Here is a 15,345-nt window from a genome sequence, read left to right as displayed (position 1 = left end):
GCCGCACGCCTTGCCACATCCCGACGACCCTAAGGTATAAGTTTCTTTGAAACCGTCGTTGCTCTAGCTGCATGTGGATCTTTTTCGATCTGTAGTCGACTCTAGGTCTTGGTTCAAAGAGGAAAGAAGGGTGCGGTGGGCTGGAGCAAGAATCTAGGACGTGGTCCAATGAGGAAAGGAGGGGCGGAAAGTAGTATAGACTAGCTATCCAGCCGCTTTGTAGGTCGAAAAGGGAAAAAGGGGGTAACCCAGTACACACATCTGTAAGGAACCGATCCCTTTGTTGAAAAGGGGAAGAAACTGGGGGGTCGGGTAGTTTGTGCAGGACTAGATTTGCTGCCCTCACGTAGGAAGAAGGTTCAAAGAGAACAAATATGGGACCAGCGCATATATGCTGCTTGGCTACATACTCTGCATCACCCATTTATACGTGTGGACACACATGGTGCTGGCATGTCCCATACAGCTATTTTGCTGTTATTAATCTAAGAATGCCGCCGGAAAATTGAAGCAATGCTACTGTTAAAAGTAAATTACATTTTTAACGAATGTTGTTTCAAGAGAATGTCTCTGTTAATATGAATCAATGCAACCGTTTTAGAAATGCTACTGTCCTACTTTGTTTTCCATCCAAGATAAGTTAGATGCTTCTTTCTGTCACCGTTTGTTTTATCCTCCTTTATCGGCAAGTAATTGTTTCCTTTTTTGCCTCTGTTAAAACAGGGCTATCGATTCAACTTGTTGCTATTGCGCCATTTTGCTTCGCTACTCGAAACACTTATGTTTTAAGAGTGTTTTGTGCAGTTCAACTTGAATGTCACACCGGTGACTTTGCTTAATTTTGGTGGAACTACACAAAAGGAGATCGAGATTTGTTTCCAGTCTTCGTGGCGAGTTGTTTCAATTCTTGGTCTCAACCACATGATATGTGCAGTGTGCTTTGAGATGTTGTGCTACTTGTTTTGGTGCTGTTTTAAATAAATGTTGAATTGAAGCTATTGTATTGCTGTCTTTTCCCATTAAGTAGTGAACAAAAATGGGACCAACCCAGACATGATGCTTGTTGCTTTGTTACAACAAATTCAGCATCACCCCCTTTATAAGCCAGTAATTGATGCCACTCTCAGAATTAACTACTGAATCTTATTTCAAAACTGCAACACTTGTTAGGGATTGGCGGGATTACCATTTTTATGGCCGCATGTTTCATCCTCCTTTATTAACCAGTAATTGATTCCTTTTTTGCCTCTGTTTAAACAGGGATATCTATTCAACTTGTTGCTATTGTGACATTTTGCTTCGCTACACGAAACACTTTGCTTGATTTCAGTGCAACTGCACAAAACGAGATTGGATTTCCTATTCGTGTTGGCAGATTCGTATTTTATCTTGTCTGTCTCATGAAAGGTCAGTACAGGCCTTCATCCACATGATTGTGCAGTGTGCTTTGAGATGTTGTGCTACTTGTATTGGTACTGTTTTAAATAAATGTTGAATTGAAGCTATTGTATTGTTGTCTTTTCCCATTAAGTAGTGAACAAAAATGGGACCAACCCAGACATGATGCTTGTTGCTTTGTTACAACAAACTCTGCATCACCCCCTTTATAAGTAGATGGAAGCACATACTGTTGTTGCGCCCACTCTCCCCTGGAACTGTTTATGCTTTTCGTTAATCTAATGCCGCTGGTAAAATTAAGCAATGCCACTCTCAGAATTAATTAACTACTGAATCTTAGTTCAAAACTGCAACACTTGTTAGGAATGGTACTATCCTGCTTTGTAGTTCTTTCTACATGTTTAACCAAGGTATTGTTAAGATAATGTCTCTGTTAAAATGAATCAGTTGCATTGTTTTAGGAATGGTACTTTTCTGCTTTGTCGTTCTTTATACATGTTGAAACAAGGCATTGTTAAGATAATGTCTCAGTCAATATGAATGAATCACACTGATGGAGAATTGCTACTCTCCTGCTTTGTTTCCCATTAAGATAAAGTAGATCAGTAGATGCTTTTCTTCTGGGAGTACAAGTCATCAACCGTTATTTCTCAGTAATTTTTTCCCTTATACCTATTGTTGCTTACAGGGATATCAAAATTAAAGCTCGGTTTTATTCCGACTTCGATTTTAGTTGAACTGCACAAAAGGAGCCAATGTGTCCAAGGCAAACTGCTGCATTACTGGGTCCAGTTGGTCGTTCCACTTTGCAGAAAGAAGCAGTAACTATTTGCGCTACATTACAGAAGGAATGGCCGAGAAGCTTTACAGAGCATTATTAGACACCGGTGACATGACTAGTCTGTAGAGACCATTGGCAATTTAACAACACGTGGAGTGCCATGGGCAAAAAGTGCCCAAACAAGTACAAGAAGCTACGACAGGACTCCACGATCATAGGCATTACATATTTTGAATGGGAAAAGCTTGTCAAAGTTTAATCATTGATGTTAGCAAGAAGATGTTAGTTTAATATATTGGAATTGGAAAACCTTGTCAAAATTTGCTCATTGATGTTAGCCAGAAGACATGCATTTGATATTTTTTGAGTGGGACGCCCTTGCTGTGAGCAGCGTCGAGTGTTTTTTCCTATTCCTGTGTTCAGTTTAGAAGTAAATAGTTACTCTGCTGAGATATTCCTATGTTAAGAGTTTGTTCTGAATATTGTCTATGTAATGCCAGGCCTTGTGTTTGATTGCAAAGTTGAGCTTGGAATGTTGTGGCATGCGGCATCACGAGCTGTTCACCGTGCCTCCTGAGAATAATGCTTCGTATTGTTTTGCATGTCGATCTAATGCCAGTGATTTGCTTGTTAAGAAGATCATCCTCTTCTATTGTTTCCGTGCTTAAGAAGTTCATCGTCTGATGTTTCATTCATAGCCTATACGACAAGTCGAGTAGGTTAGACGTGAAACCATATGATCTTCCGACCAACTCATGATATTAGGATGTGATTGGATCGTCGTTTTCCAACCAAAACCGCTTGTAAAACTGACGCTTGTAAATTAAAGCAGTTGGTCTCGGGTGAAGGCGCTTGGTTGGTCGATTTCGACTAGTAAAATATCGGAAGTACTTCACACACGATAAAAATGCTGAACGACACTCAGACGATTGCTAATCCAGCCGTTAGCTGCTGTTTCAGCCTTGCCCATGGATGGCATGATACGCACGTCGTGCATGTATCGTCTGGTAATGTCGTCCATATAGCAGTGCTCGTAAAATATACACTGGTCTCTCAAATTACACGCGTAACCCGCCGGTTTTACTTACAGACCTCGGGCCCTCGGTTTCATTACGCCTGTATTTTACGCGTTGTTTCCGATGACGAGTAAATTACACTTGTATGTTAATACAGGTTTGAAATAAACCAGAGCTCCCAAGTGCGGCCTTACCGTTTCATGCCGTCTTAGTTTCTCGAAGGTGCTCATAGGTGTCCGATGATCCTGGCTTCCTGAATGAGCAGCGGGCGCTGTATCAGACCATCCGTAGGGCCCATGAGGCCCTCTCCGTTGTCCTTCGAGTTGTTGCGCTCGCCGTGGCGCCGAGCAATGTTAACATCGTCAACGAACATGAGGATTCAGGAGATGACTTTATTTTGACTGGATGACACTAGGGACCCACTAGGGCCATAGCCGTACGTACGCAACTGCCTCCTTATTATGTACAACTATATTTTTTTGCTTTCTCCTGGTTTCCTGACATCATGGTCCCACACCATTATCAACCTATGTAGTCAATATAAACGAGAGAATTGCACAAGGTGCGGCCGACAGCTGGGACCAAGCAGCTCGAGCAGTATTTGTGTTTTTGAGGCATGAGCACTGCAGAGTTTTTCTTGGCGATGATTTCGTTGTTGTTCAGAGGAGAGCGGGGTATTAACTGGGCGGGCTGTGGCCCGTCTAGCCCAGGCCAGATATCCAACCCAGATACTAATTTTTTCAAGATGAAAATGGCTTGCCCAGCTATACGCCTTTTTGAGGAATACCCAGGCAAGGTCAACTTGTTATTCTCCGCCCCGCTAGGCTGCAAATCTTTCCTAGGAGGGATGCATTAGGCTTAACAGGAAAATGGGCTTTAAAAATAATAAATGGGATGTAATTATAAAAACTGAGCAGTAACAATAAAAATGCACCAAACACGAAATTAGTTTATAAAATATTATTTATGGATTTTGAAAATCTTAAATTTTCATTGTTGCCCGTGCAATGTTTCGTTGGATTTTTACGTAATACAAATTTATATTTAATCTGACTAGAAATTTCGGGATAAAAATATTTCGGATCCCATCAAAATGTGAATTTTATTGAATTCTGTCTTCAACGGTTGGTTGAAATTATTAATCATTGTCCTAGCTAGAAAATGGGCTGTACTTTTAACAAACTGTAAATGGGCTGTTGTAAATTCCATTAGAATTCAAAAGTGGGTTGTACATTCTTACAAAACGCAAATGGGCTATAAGTTCTCTGTCACACACTTGTGGGCCTACTAAGTGACGCGTCCCCTAAAAAAATAAGTTAACGCGTATGCAAGGCTTTGTCAACTTATTATAGTCAACACACGGTTCTAGCAGCAGTGGCCGTTGGATTTCTATCCAACGGATGTCGTGCTTCTTCTTCAATCTCGGATATTCTTAGCTTCGGCCGCCCAAAAAATGATTCCTCCCCCTGACATCTGGGGCGCACCGTTTCGGAGGCTGGCCTGTGGGCCTACTAAGTTGGAGCGTATCAAGGGCTTTGTCAACTTAGTCAATATAAACGATTCTAGCTTCAGTGACCGTACGATGTCCATCCAACGGCTGTAGTGCTTCTTCAACCTCTGGTCTTCTTGGTCCAGCCGCCCAAAGCAGCGCCGGTCGTGCCGCCTGCTCCTACCTTCCGTGGCCGGATGTGCTGCCGCGGAGGCCTCACCACCCCCATACTACTCCCACCGCTGGCCAGGCCATCCCTCCACTCACCCACACCCCCTCTTATTCTGCGGCGACGGCAGCCTCATACCACAGCCGAACCAGTGAACCCTCGTACTCCTCTCCGCGCGGGCTTCCACTGTTGCGTCTTCCCCAGCTCCGCGTCGTCCCCTTCCTAGGCCTCGCCGTCGTCCACCGCCCTGGTGCTCTCGGCGCGGCGTGGTCAACGACCGACTTCCATCGAAAGAGTACTGTACGTGGAGAGGCTGACAGCTGGGTCCACGGCGGCCGCAAGGAAGTGCCTCCTTATTACGCGCAAAATAATTATTCCTCCACCTGACAGCGGGGACCCACCGAACGGGCCACCTTATTTCGCGAAAAAAACATTTCCCCCCTGACTGCTGGGACCCACCGGACGGGCCACCGTATTTCGCGAAAAAAACGTTCCCCCCGCTGTCAGCTCGGACCCACCGGAAGTGCCTCCTTATTACGCACAAAAAAATGAATACTCCCCCTGCTAGCTGGGACTCACCTTGGTGGGGGGCTGACTTGTGGGCCTACTAAGTTGACGGGGATGGAGGGCTTTGTCAACTTAGTCAATATGAACGATTCTAGCTCCAGTGACCGTATGATGTCCATCCAACGGCCGTAGTGCTTCTTCAATCTCTAGTCTTCTTGCTCCCGCTGCCCAAGGCAGCGCCGGTCGTGCCGCCTGCTCCTGCCTCCCGTGGCCGGTTGTGCTGCCGCGGAGGCCTCACCACCCCCTACTATTCGCACCGCTGGCCAGGCCCTGCGGCGACGGCAGCCTCACACTGCAGCCGAACGAGTGAACCCTCATACTCCTCTCCGCATGGGCATCCACTGCCGCGTCTTCACCGGCTCCGCGTCGTCCCCTTCCTAGGCCTCGCCGTCGTCCACCGCCCTAGTGCTCTCGGCGCGGCATGGTCAACATGGTCAAGGAACGACTTCCATCGGACGTGGACTGTACGTGGAGAGGCCGACAGCTGGGTCCACGGCGGCAGCAAGGAAGTGCCTCCTATTACATGGAAAATAATGATTCCTCCACCTGACAGCAGGGACCCACCGGACGGGCCACCGTATTTCGCGAAAAAAGCATTTCCCCCCTGACTGCTGGGACCCACCAGCTATACCTTCGCACGCAAGGAAGTGCGTCCGGGCAAAAAAAACGATTCGCCCCCTGCCTACTGGGACCCACCAGCTACATCTTCACACGCAAGGAAGTGCGTCCGGGCAAAAAAAAGCAAAACGATTCGCCCCCCTGACTGCTGGGACCCACCAGCTACATCTTCGCAGGCAAGGAAGTGCCTGACAGTCGGGACCCACCTGGTCGAAGCGTACGTAGCGTTGTCATTCTGGTCGCGAACGTGTACGTACATATATACTGGTCGATGTAGAGGCGCGCACGTGTCGTAGTAGAGGCGCGTACGTGTCGTAGTAGAGGCACGCACGTAGCATGTACACGTACGTACAGCGGCCAAGGTGCAAGAAAGAAAATACGGCCACGTACGTACATACGGGCAGGGTCTCGAACGCCTACTCGCGCATACGTACGGCGAGGGCTCGTGTACATGGCTGGGTCGGAACGGAGAAACAGCGTCGTCGTCATGTTCATGGGGAGGCAACGGAATGCGTCGTGTTCATGGGGAGGGGTGTGGCGTACTGCAAAACGGAGGAAACGGACCTCCTACGGTCGAAACGGGGGTCCTGTTGATCGGGAGGAGTGTGGCGTACCGCAAAACGGAGGAAACGGACCTCCTACGGTCGAAACGAGGGTCCTGTTGATCGGGAGGGGTGTGCCGTACCGCAAAACGGAGGAAACGGACCTCCTACGGTCGAAACGGGGGTCCTGTTGATCGGGAGGGGTGTGGCGTACCGCAAAACGGACGAAACGGACCTCCTACGGTCGAAACGGGGGTCCTGTTGATCGGGAGGGGTGTGACGTACCGCAAAACGGAGGAAACGGACCTCCTACGGTCGAAACGGGGGTCCTGTTCATTGGGAGGGGTGTGGCGTACCGCAAAACGGGACTCCACGGGATACTGTTCATCTCCACCGTTGACCTCCTCCAGCCTCCACGGGCTACCGTCGACCTCCTCCAGCTTCCACGGGCTCCTGTTCATCCAGCCTCCACCGGCTACTGTTCAACCACCCCTCCACGGGCACCCCTCCACCGTCTACTGTTCATCCAGCCCTCCACACCACAGGGTCCTGTTCAACCACCCCTCCACGGGCACCCCTCCACCGTCTACTGTTCATCCAGCCCTCCACACCACGGGGTCCTGTTCATCCAGAGGCAACGCCACCGCTCACTGTTCATCCAACCCCCCTGCAACGCTCACTGTTCATCCATCGATCGGCTTCAGTTAGAATCAGTAGCGAAGGAATCGCTCGATCGGGTTCAGTTAACAGCCATCGATCGATCGCTCGGGTTCAGTAACGCGTAGCCTGCAGTGCAATCGCTCGGGTTCAGTTAGACCCCAATGCCTCGCTCGGGTTCAGTTAGAGCCAACGCCTCGCACACACACGCGTACGTGTATGAGAGAAACGCGCATCGCTCGGCCCCGACCTCCCACCGTAACCGGGAACTCCCCGAAATTTTCCTCGCCCTCGCTTCTACCACGGTTTTTTCTGTCATGGACGGCCCAAAGAATGTCATGCAGCTGCGTCTCCGGCCCGCCCAGGACGAAAAGCCCATTTTCTGTCATGATTTTTTGTCATAGAAGTAGGAGCCCACCACATCTATGATGATACCGGGTTTTGTCACAATTATCGTCATAGAAGTGTCATATGTATGACAGAAAAAAAATTCGTTCGGCCCAAAATGACACGGATGTGTCTTTTTTTGTAGTGCACCTCCGAAGCATTTGAGAGAGAGATCCTTGCGAGGACAAAGCCCAAAACACCCAGAGCCAAAGAGTGTTAGGCATCACTGAAGTCTTTCTTTCCGCGTGATCTGAAGACTTATTACACTTGAGGACTGTGAATCCTCCAGCTGGTTAGGCGTCGCGTTCTGAGCATCCAAGAGTCATTGTGGATTGCCGCTGAACGAAGTCCGTGAAGGTTTGGAAGTCTACTTTGAAGACTTACCAGAGTGATTGGGCGAGGACTAAGTGTCCTTAGCTCAAGGGGAATAAGGTGAAGACGCGGTCTTTTGAGTTGAATCTTAGCCTCCCTAACCAGACGTACAGTTGTCACAGCAACTGGAACTGGTCCAACAAATCCTTGTCCTCTCCAAGCAACTGGTTCTATCACTTCCCTCTCTTTACTTACAGTTTGTCTTCATGAAGTCATTGCCTGCTTGCATGATCTGATTGACTTCACTGTGTGAAGACTATTGTTGTTTGGCTTCATACTATCTTCCATCCTGATCCATACTGCTTAGCTGCTAATAGTCTTCGTGCTTTCACTTCATTACTTACATGACTATGGCTTGTCTAGTGTAGTCTTCCTTCCACTGCATATCTATAGGTTCATTTCTATTGTCTTTCTTCGAAACTCCCATGTTTTGAAGACTTTCATAAAAATCGCCTATTCACCCCCCCTCTAGTCGATAACTAGCACTTTCACATAGCTGCTTCAGAAGCAGCACATGAAGGAGTCTGGATGAAGGAGTTCATATCCGATCTGGGTGTAGTACCGAGTGCATCGGGTCCAATGACAATATTTTGTGACAATACTGGAGCAATTTCCATAGCCAAGGAGCCCGGGTTTCACAAGAGAACCAAACACATCAAGCGACGCTTCAACTCCATTCGTGATTATGTCAAGGATAAAGACATAGAAATTTGCAAAGTACATACAGATCTGAATGTGGCAGAGCCATTGACTAAACCTCTTCCGCAGGCAAAACATGATCTGCACCAAGACTCCATGGGTGTTAGATTCATTACTGTGTAATCTAGATTATTGACTCTAGTGCAAGTGGGAGACTGTTGGAAATATGTCCTAGAGGCAATAATAAAGTGGTTATTTTTATATTTCCTTAATCATGATAAAGGTTTATTATTCATGCTATAATTCTATTGATCGGAAACTTAAATACATGTGTGGATACATAAACAAATACCAAGTCCCTAGTAAGCCACTACTAGACTAGCTCGTTCATCAAAAGATGGTTAAGGTTTCCTGGCCATAGACATGAGTTGTCATTTGTTAATGGAATCACGTCATTAGGAGAACGATGTGATGGACAAGACCCATCCGCTAGCGTAGCATATGATCATTTAGTTTATTGCTACTGCTTTCTTAATGTCAAATACATGTTACTTCGACCATGAGATCATGCAACTCCCGGATACCAGAGGAATACCTTGTGTGCTATCAAACATCACTTCATAACTGGGTGAACATAAAGGTGCTCTACATGTATCTCCAAAGGTATCTGTTGAGTTGGCGTGAATCGAGATTGGGATTTGTCACTCCATATGACAAAAAGGTATCATTGGGCCCTCTCGGTAGTACAGCATCACAAGAAGCTTGCACAAAGTGACTAAGGAGTTAGTTACAAGATGATGTATTACGGAACGAGTAAAGAGACTTGCCAATAACGAGATTGAACTAGGTATGGAGATACTGACGATCGAATCTCGGGCAAGTAACATAACGACGGACAAAGGGAACTACGTATGTTGTCACAAAGGTTCGACCGATAAAGATCTTCGTAGAATATGCAGGGACCAATATGGGCATCCAGGTCCCGCTATTGGTTATTGACCGGAGAAGCGTCTCGGTCATGTCTACATCATTCTCGAACCCGTAGGGTCTGCGTGCTTAACGTTCGTTGACGATATAATATTATATGAGTTATGTATGTTGGTGACCGAATGTTGTTCGGAGTCCCGGATGAGATCACAGACATTACGAGGAGCTCCAGAATGGTCCGGAGGTAAAGATTTATATATAGAATGATATGGTTGAGCCAAGGGGTAAATCCCACGAGGCTTTAGGTTGGTGCACAAAGGAGTTGTATGGAAGGCAGGGGCTAGACGCCAGGGTTCATGGCATCTACCCCTGGGATAGACGCCGGTGTCCGTGGCGTCTACGTAAATGCCGGGAACCGTGGCGTTTAGCCCTAGAGTCCGAGACAGACTCATCTTTGCGTTCCAAAACCGACTTTGGGGAGGCCTCCTCTCCAAGTTACGACCCCAGGGCTCAACATATAAATAGAGGAGCAGGGCTAGCCCCTAGAACATAAGTTTTTGAGCCTCCTCTAGTTGGTCATAGTTGACTAATTAGACCTAGCCCTAGCTACCTCTAATCCTCATAATTATAAGCCCAGTTTGGTTCTAATCTCCTCCCTCTAGTTCACCACCATCGTCACCACGCCGTCTTGCTGCCAGAACTCATCTACTACTTCGCCCCTCTTGCTGGATCAAGAAGGCGAGGACGTCATCGAGCTGAACGTGTGCTGAACGCGGAGTGCCATACGTTCAGTGCTTGATCAGGGATTATGAAGGAGTACGACTACATCAAACGCGTTGATAAACACTTCCTCTTAGCGGTCTACAAGGGTATGTAGATGTTCTCCCCCTCTCGTAGCTATGCATCTCCATGGATAGATCTTGCGTGTGCGTAGATTTTTTTTGTTTTCCATGCAACATTTCCCAACAATTTCTCGCCTCCCATATGTGCGAAATAGTAACCACCAAAGCAGTTGCTTCAATGGGTGCATCCCTCTGCAAAAAATCGATGACCCACTGCTTGATGTTAACAAAACTCTTGCGACACAAGTGGAAATGATACCTCTGTTTTACCTCATGCCAAACTTTTCTCGCAAATTGGAAGAACAAAAACAGGTGCTCTGTGTATTCTTCTGTCCGTCAAAAGAAGAAGTTCCCATTTGAAGGAATATGGCGGTGCAACAAATGAGAAATCGTGAGTGTCTTGTTGGCCAAGGATAAACACTAAAAAGTGTGAGCTTATCACATTTTGAAACAAAGAGTTTACCTTTTTGCATACCTTATTGGTTGCACTGTAGTTTTTGCTTATGCGAACTAATCAACAATTGTTATCAAAATGTTGGAATGTTTTAAGCAAATTAGTGGAAGGATGATGCCAGGCTTAAATATCAACCGATGACTTCCATTTATATTATCAACAAATTACTTTGCTTGTGTGTGTGCATTGCATGATTGGTCAACCCCACTCCAACTTATCACGTCTTCTTATGTAACATGTGCAACACTCCTGAGATTATCAAGTCCCTAAACATTGTTGTTATTAATAATACAAGGTGACCTTTGGATATTTTATGTAGTCATGCACTCATGTCTCTCCATGTCTATGTTCTTCCTGGGAGCACTCTTCTGCAACACGTGGTTTTCCTGAAGCTGCCTCTCTAATTAGCGTGAGAGACTCGATGAAATCCTCTAAAAGGTCATCAACATTTTGAAGCTGTGCTTCATCTATTGCTAAGACTAGCTTCACAATGTTCATGTAACTCTGATAATGAATAGTCAGTGCCTGTGGTACACATTAAAATGAAATAATTAGGAGTAATTGCATATCAAGGGTGCCATATTTCCAGGCAAAAACTACAAACTGTATCCCATGAAACAACCGGAGATAATGCACTGATCAAAGAAGATTTTGTTTATTAAATTGAGGTTTTCTTCAGAACTTACATGTGGTTGACCATAGATGCTTGGGCCAATGTAGAGGATGGGGTGGTCATACAAAGCTACCTGCTCAGTTGGTCCAACCATGTTGGAGAACAAAATGGTGGTGTTCTTGAACAAGGCATAGCATAGAGAAGCCGTTGCCTGCATACAAGGTTGAATTGCCAAGGTTTATAGTGTGATCCAAGATTCCAAGTTAGAGATGTAACATTGAGTAGCAGTATGTATGGCAAGAATATATATGATACTCCCTCCATCCCAAAATAAGTATCTCAATGTTAGTACGACTCTATACCAAAGTTAGTATAAAGTTGAGACAATTATTTTGGGACAGAGGGAGTATGACCTATCACGTGATGAAGTTAACCATTTTAGGGCTTGTTCGGTTTGGTGAGGGATTGAGAGGGAATCCCCACTAATCTCCTGGGAGGGGATTAATAGAACGAGCTCTTAAACGACAAGATGAAAATAAGATCAAAATGACCGAGGACCTTAATACCGAAGATTTTCTTTATCACCAAAGCGCTCCAGTTCGTGAAGACTGATTTCATGGAGCTCTTCTTCCTGTGTGCTACCCTCGTTGCCTTCTCGGCATACTTGAGAGGGTCGTCGTGCTTTTCTATAAGGAACGGGAGTAGCATGTAGCCGAGCTGATTTCCCCACTTCACGCCGTTGTCCTTGCCCGATTTCATCATGCAAGCTAGTGTCTGCGCATGACACAAATCAATGGCTGTGCATGCATGCATGTTAAACAAAAACACTTCGTGGTCTCCTCAACAACAACCCCCATGATCAAAAGTAAGTTCCTCCTTTTACCCCTATAAAATATTCACGGTTGACAACAAATATTCTTTTAAGAGTATTTTGGATTTTCATGTCAGTGCTCTGGATCTTGGATGATTTTTGTTTTTGTTTTTGAGCTTCGGATGATGTTTATTTTTCCAATTTTGCACACATATGTTTTCTGTGTACGATCTTGCTAATCTGATCAAATAGACAATTCTGAGCAGGGGCATACATGTAAGCCACTCATCTTCCTTAAGTTGACTATAAAAGTGGATCGCACCTTGACGTTCCTTTTGTCGCTTTCACCTAAAATTGGTTAACTAAGGCTATGCCTGTTTCATAAAGTAACAACACAACCGTCTCAACTATGTAAAAAACATCTAAAATTACTTGAGCTCACCTGTTTTCTGGAAATAGTAGCGAGACAAGGCAGTAGAAGTCACTCCAAGCAGAACATCATTGACAGTCTGCAAGGTACGTAGGGAGCAAAATTGCAACCCATGGGTGTTTGTCCTTTAATTTGAGAGAAAAAAGATGAAACAGAATATTCCGCTAAGAAACGGGGAATCGCGTACATACACAGCACATGACGCTCTTGACATACTTGATGTCCTCGAGGCTCAGTCTACGGTTCACGAAGTGCTTGGGCCGAAACTCGACGCCATCAGCACCTTTGAACAACGTTGGTGGGTCGCGCGGTATGGACGCATCCGTCGCAACAAAACACACTATATCCACAACGGTGTGCCACACAAGAAGAAGCAGAGACATGATCCACATAGTGAAAACAGCCACGGCACCCGTGGCCGCGGATGAAGTTGAGCGCGGTGACAAGGCTTTTATTGTGCTGATGCGACGTGGGGCGGTGGTCGGCAGCACCTTAGACGAGCCGGCAAATGCAACGAGAAGGGATAGTAGCGAGGTGCCATCCCCGAGTGAGTGGTGTGCATGGAAAGCAAGGGCCGCAACGGCCTCAGAGGTGGGAAAGTCCAAGACATGAAACTCCCAGAGGGGACGTGAGTGGTCCATGGGCAGCGTGGACAGGGAAGACAAGTAGTCCTCGAGAGTCCTGTCCGGCTCGATCAACATGGCAGTGGGGTCAAGGTTTGGGACGATGATGTGGTCGTTGAGTTCCACCGTGGTCCGGACCCACTTCGGGCCCGCGCCCTCCTCCAACTCGTCCATCACCTGCACGAATTAGATGCCTATGAGAAGCTTGACAACTTTTGAATTGCCGTCTTTTCAAACTTTCGCTACTACTCACTCCGGTTGGGCATACAAGGTGTGCATGTGTTTTTGGTTGTCCTTTTGACACGACATCGAATGTATGTTAATATACATTACAGATCATCAAAAACATTTCACAGGATTCATATGCGAACGAAGTTTATAAACATACACATTTCATCAAATACCCGACAGGGAGCATGGGGCGGCTTGGGAGCACGAGAGGCCTGGGCGCCGGTGGTGGAGAAGAGAAGGGAGATAAGAGGAGAAAGAGCTGACATGTGGGCTCCATCCAGTTATAACGGTCAACTTAACTGTTTAGATAACGACGTTGACCTTTTTTGCCACGTGGAGCTGACGAGCGGGCCTTTCATGTTATAAACCAAATTAAGGCATAATAGTTCAGTAACTAGTGTTTTCCGAAATAGCGCACCAAAATAGTGAAGTTTTTTAGAAAATAAAAAAATGGTAGTTTTTTTTGTAACCTTAGCCGGTAATGCGGCAGTTTTTTGCTATTTACTCCAAGGAAATCACCATACGACCCAAAATCAAAAGGACCTGACGCGGGGACTAGGAACGTACTACGCTGCAGAAGCGCGGGTGGCGCAGGAGGGTGGCCTCCATCCCAGCCCGCAACGCGGCCAGGTCGACCGGGGCGCCGAGGCCGAGCACGCACACGATGTAACAGCGGAAGCGCGGCTCTAGGAACAGCCGCCCCACCGGGCTCACCGGCTCCTCCTCCTCCTCCTCCACCCGCGCCGCCCGTTCGCCCCTGCTGCCCGTCTCTACCGCGAGCGCCCGCTGCCACGGCGGAGATCCATATCGTCCCGTTTGGTTCTTGTGGAAGCGGGGGCGATCTCCCGCTCCTTTTTTGTAGCCGCGCCCGGGACGCAGAGGGAACGCTGCGGCCGTGGCGGAAGGCCGAGCAGTGCGCGTGCATGGATGTCGCGCGCACGCGCGCGTCTTCGCCGGTGCCTCGTGTGAGCTCTGAGCAAAAAACGTACTTCTCGCGTGGGTTAGGATGCTGGAACGTGCAGACTATTGGCCGGAGCCCGGAGTACTTGATTAGTTGGCATGTACTGTAATTTAATTTGCGGCAGCAAGTTGAGGCCGTGAAGCGCACAGCTGGGACGGATAGATGCAGCAGTCACACTGCCAAGCTGAGGCTAGGAGTACATATTAATAGTAACGACTTGTCAAAATCGATTAAAAAAAAGGCGTTCTGTTGTCTTCGCACCCTATAGTAGTGTGAACAATCTACTCTCGATCGAGCGGATGCAACTGACAGAATGCAGGAGAAACACAAGAGCTCTGCAGGGCACTGTATCGCTGTTTGCAAGTTTGGTACACTCTTGTCTCCATCTTACAATTTGTTTCTGCGAGTGAAAGCGTCTTCAAGGCACCAGTGGTCTAGTGGTAGAATAGTACCCTGCCACGGTACAGACCCGGGTTCGATTCCCGGCTGGTGCATGCTTATCACCTTTTTGCATCTCATCCGAAGTGTTTTTGGGCCGTAAGTAGTGAGTGGAGCAGAAGAACGGGGGAGCTCAGCCCGTGGCAACATGAAACTACCCCCACCTCAATTTCTCTTACCCCATGATATAGATCAAAATCCAAACATATCAATTGAGGCGATATCAGTTTTCTTAGCGGAGTAACATAGATGTGCTATATCTATACCTCTATATAGTATGCGAATAACTTTGAATAACAACCATTGGATAAAGCCGATCTAACGGTGGAGACGTGGCAAATCCGAGTGTTGTTGACCGTTGGATCTTCTCATTACTTCAC

General features: G+C 46.8%; 1 non-coding gene and 1 pseudogene across 1 annotated transcript; one reads left to right on the top strand and one right to left on the bottom strand.

Moving 5' to 3' along the window:
* Window positions 1-11,185: 11,185 nt before the first annotated feature.
* LOC109760498 (wax ester synthase/diacylglycerol acyltransferase 11-like) lies at window positions 11,186-14,491 on the bottom strand (annotated as a pseudogene).
* Window positions 14,492-14,950: 459 nt separating this feature from the next.
* TRNAG-GCC (transfer RNA glycine (anticodon GCC)) lies at window positions 14,951-15,021 on the top strand. Its single transcript has one exon. It is a non-coding gene; the product is annotated as a tRNA-Gly (tRNA).
* Window positions 15,022-15,345: the final 324 nt, after the last annotated feature.

Source organism: Aegilops tauschii, chromosome 3 (genome assembly GCF_002575655.3).
Source record: "Aegilops tauschii subsp. strangulata cultivar AL8/78 chromosome 3, Aet v6.0, whole genome shotgun sequence".
In the NCBI taxonomy this organism is placed as follows: Eukaryota; Viridiplantae; Streptophyta; class Magnoliopsida; order Poales; family Poaceae; genus Aegilops; species Aegilops tauschii.
Note: the sequence above shows the minus strand (reverse complement) of the source record. Positions and strands in the feature narration are given on the sequence as shown.